The sequence below is a fragment of the Echinops telfairi genome, unplaced genomic scaffold (genome assembly GCF_000313985.2).
Source record: "Echinops telfairi isolate 266 unplaced genomic scaffold, ASM31398v2 ScPeMD7_5868;HRSCAF=6743_0, whole genome shotgun sequence".
In the NCBI taxonomy this organism is placed as follows: Eukaryota; Metazoa; Chordata; class Mammalia; order Afrosoricida; family Tenrecidae; genus Echinops; species Echinops telfairi.
The window spans coordinates 4,050,914-4,055,007 of NW_022109767.1; positions in this window are offsets into that span (position 1 = coordinate 4,050,914).

Sequence of the window (4,094 nt, forward strand, 5' to 3'; positions counted from 1 at the left end):
AAGAACATTGAAAAGGAATATGACTTGAGTCCCTTGCCGAGGTCAACGCTGGCATTTTGCTGTGGTCTCAATTGAAGAGGGAAGAATTTCCAAAGAAAAGAATTTGAGGAAAGGCAGCACTGCCTGCTGAAGTGTATCGATTCTGATGAAAGCTACTTCCGAAACAATAGCTTCCTACTTTCCTATTTTGGTTTAAGAAAAGTTTCTATGATTTTTTAAAAAAAACACAACTATGGGTGTGTTTCTCTGCGTTGTTGTTGGTAGTGTTAGGTATCACTTAATCCGTTGCAACCCCGAGCAGCCCTGTAGGCAATAGAATAAAGCGCTGTCCCATCCTACGCCATCTTCACGCTCAGTGGTCTGTGGGATCCCATTGTTGCTGCCCAGTGTCGCTCCCTCTTGCTGGCCCTCTCTTCTCGATTCATGAGACCCTCCTCCAGGGACTTGACCCTTCTGACAACACGTCCGAAACTAAGTCTTGCCATCCTTACTTGTAAGAGACAATTAGGCTGTACTTCTTCTCCAACTGATTTGTTTCTATAGATATTCTTCAACAATCCCATAATTCAAAGGCATTAATTCTTCCTCATGGTCCAGCTGTCACATGCATATAGATGATGCAAATGGTGTTGTTTTTTTTTTAACATTTTAAGTAAGACATTTTGCAGTGGATTCACCCAATGCAATATATCCATTTGTTGCTTTCATGGGAATTAATTTTGGATCCAAGTAATATAAATTCCCTGACAACTTCAATATTTGCTGTATCCTATTGCAACTATATTAAAATTTTTCTATATTAGAAAAAATTCCTTCTGCTCTTTTGTTTCATACTTCCCTATAGTAACAGTATACATTTCGGTGGGCATCAATAACCTGTCAAAATATATTGTGAAGATTTTGGAAAAAATTGAATGTCAATGAGGATAACTTCATTCCTTCTTGACTATGGTTGGCCGGATGTAATTGCTTTGCCTGAATTACTCGATCATCAATATATTTGATGGTCCTCATGAGAAGTAAGAATGCTTGTATTATCACTACCGCTTCCAAACCGATTAACATAGTATTCTTGGTAAAATGATATTCTAAACGTTGTACAGTTATTAACATACTGCATCATAGCAACAGTTTTGGGTGTTACATACTAATGTTTACTCGCACGTTGGAGAGTTTTGAAGCAATTTTAGGATTGCTTTTAGAATTTTGAGTAACTTGATTCGTTATATTTATCTTGTAAATGTTTGAGCAGCCTAATCGAGGCAGTCTTCCTTGAAGTGCACACCCTCATAATCACTGTGCAGTACTGTCATTCTGATAGCTTCCTGTCATTATTGTATCAGCAGTTTATCTGTTAGGTAGCTAGATATAGGGATGGGGGGAGAGGAGAAGTAGGGGGGGGGGAAGGGCTGTCCCTCCCACGCCTGCACAGGCTCCCTGGTGGAGGTTGGAGGCAAGTCAGGTGACTATTAGACACCTGTGAAGACCCTAACTAAGCGTGCTCCAATTCAAGCCCCCCAGCCAGGTGGGAGGTACACCTGGGCAGTTCAAACTAGGCCCCGGCTCCTGGCATCACCCAGGTGGGCTTAATTCACCTAATGGGGTCAACCAAGACCATCAGCCACGCCTCCCCAGTCCGAGGTTTGAAAGAGCCTGACTGTGGGAAGGCTGCTCTCTTTCTTACCCAGCTCTTGATCAGTGGCAGGTCGGAGGGTGAAGTCTCCCTCCCCTGCGCAGGCGCACCTGGTTCTGCTCCAGGCCTATTGGGGCCACAGCTCTCTCCTCCCTCTGTCTCCCTTGTGCCCCCTGTGCCGTCTGGTCCCAGTCCTCTTACTCTTTCTCCCTTGGCCCCTGGCCCCTGGGATCCCTCACCCCAGTTGTGAGTCCCAGCGAAGCATTTGCATAGCTCAGCACACTGCCCTGAAATAGGCACAGCGTCCTCATTGCTTCAAGGAGTCTTCCTGCTGCGACACTTACTTAATTGCAATGCTGTGAGTTTGCATCCACTCAGCAGCTTGACCCTGCTCCCACAACGATTCAAACCTACAGGAATGTAGACATAGTTCTACATGGCCCTGTGGGGTTGCTGTGAGGGGGAGTGGATTCAATGGCATGCTGCACAACAACACTGCTTTCAAGACAATCTCCTATATGTTGGGAATACAGAGGTTTATATGTTTGTTTCTTTGCTTTTCTGATGAGGAATTCAGACTAGAGGCAACTCACAAAGAGAAAATTGCAATCTTTCTCTCTCTATATATATACAGATATACATAGGACTGAGTAACATTGGTTCTATTTTACATAGTGTCTCCATGAGAGGAGGCAGGGCTAAGAGTAAGAGAGTGGGGAGCCAACAAACCAGGGACAAGGGAACAATAACAGACCTAAAATCGATGGCAAGGAGGGCGTAGAATGACTGATGGGGTTTGATCAAGTGAACTGCTTTGATAGCACTTGACAGCATCAAAATCATGTAAAACTGTAAAGGCACAGTAAAAAGATGGAAATGCCTACTTGCAACATGGAATGCAGTGGTTGATCCCAGAAGGTAGAATGCTAAAAGATTAATAGCCCATTAGAAATGAAAATATCAAATATCACACACAGGGACATAAAGTATAAAAATAGCATTTATCCTTAGTAACATGAATTCTTGACTTGCAATTAAAGATAATGCCAACAAATTAGAGGTGACGGAATCCTAGGCAGGTTGGGTAGGCAGGACGAATGCAAAGAGGAGAGAAATAGTTCAGGATAGTGTGTAATGAATTACAAGTGGTTTGGTATCATGATTAGAAAAGTTTAAGGCAAAGAGTGGCAAGAGGTCAGAGTTTAGAAGATTAGGTAAGTCTTGGCATGAAAGGTCTTGGGTGCCATGTTGAAGAGACTGTAATTGGTAGTAGATGATGAGTAGCAAGGTGGGGCCGAGATTACATTTCCCAGATTTTATACCCAAACTTGATTACTTCCAATAGTAGGCTTGATATTGACCATTTATTTGGGGCTGGCAAATAGCAAAACAGCGGCATATTCCTGAAAATTATATTTTAAACTACGCATGTCTTACATTTAAAAATAGTGCACAGATCCATAACGGATCTTAAAGATTCTTTCAGCTATGAGAGAAAGAAGCATATGTATTCAAAAGATGCTGAGAAAATATATTGGTCAAATTTTGCAATTACTGCTTCAAAGAATATGACTATCTATGCATCTATCTCTCCCAAACTATAGGGTTTGTCTTCAGTTCTTCAGAACTAAGATATTTGTTACATTCTACTCCCAAAGTCTTTCACCAAATCAAGGGTTGCTTGTTCAAGATTAGAGAAGTTCATACAGCTAATTTACAGCTTCTATTTACAAAGGACATCTTTTAGCCCATATAATTATTGTACATGCTAGTGTGTAGATGAAGATGTAAAGTGATAATTTCCTTTTTGTTCATTTTTTACTTGTCCAGTTTTAAACTTTACTCTGAGCCAAATATACTCCATACCTAAATTATCCCTTAAAATGTTGGTTTTGTCCTTGGTTGCCATCGAGTTGATTCTGACATGACATAGTCTCATGGCTACAGATATAGTCCCTATCCATATTTGCATATATATACATAAACACACACAAATACATACATACTCATTGCCATCAAGTTTATGCTGATATTAAACAACCCTGTAAAATAGTAGATTGTCCATCCAGCCTATCTTATTTAGACAGACCTGTGGAGATAATAACATGCACAAAAACAAGACAGAGCAAAACCAAGCAACAATACACAACAAAACAACAACAACCACAAACCACTGACAAAGAACAAATCAAAACGCAACAAGAAAGAAAAACTTGTAGTTAGTCCAAGAATCATTTGTTGGCCTTTAGGAGTGTCTGGGGGTATTAAAGGCTTGAAGATAAACAAGCGGCCATCAAGCTCAGAAGCAACAAAGCCCACATGGAAGAAGCATACCAGCCTGTGCGATCACGAGGTGTCGAAGGGATCAGGTATAAAGCATCATCAGAACAAAACATCTTACCATAGTGAATGATGGGGGGAGTGCGGAGTGGAGACCTAAAGCCCATTTGTAGGCCACTGG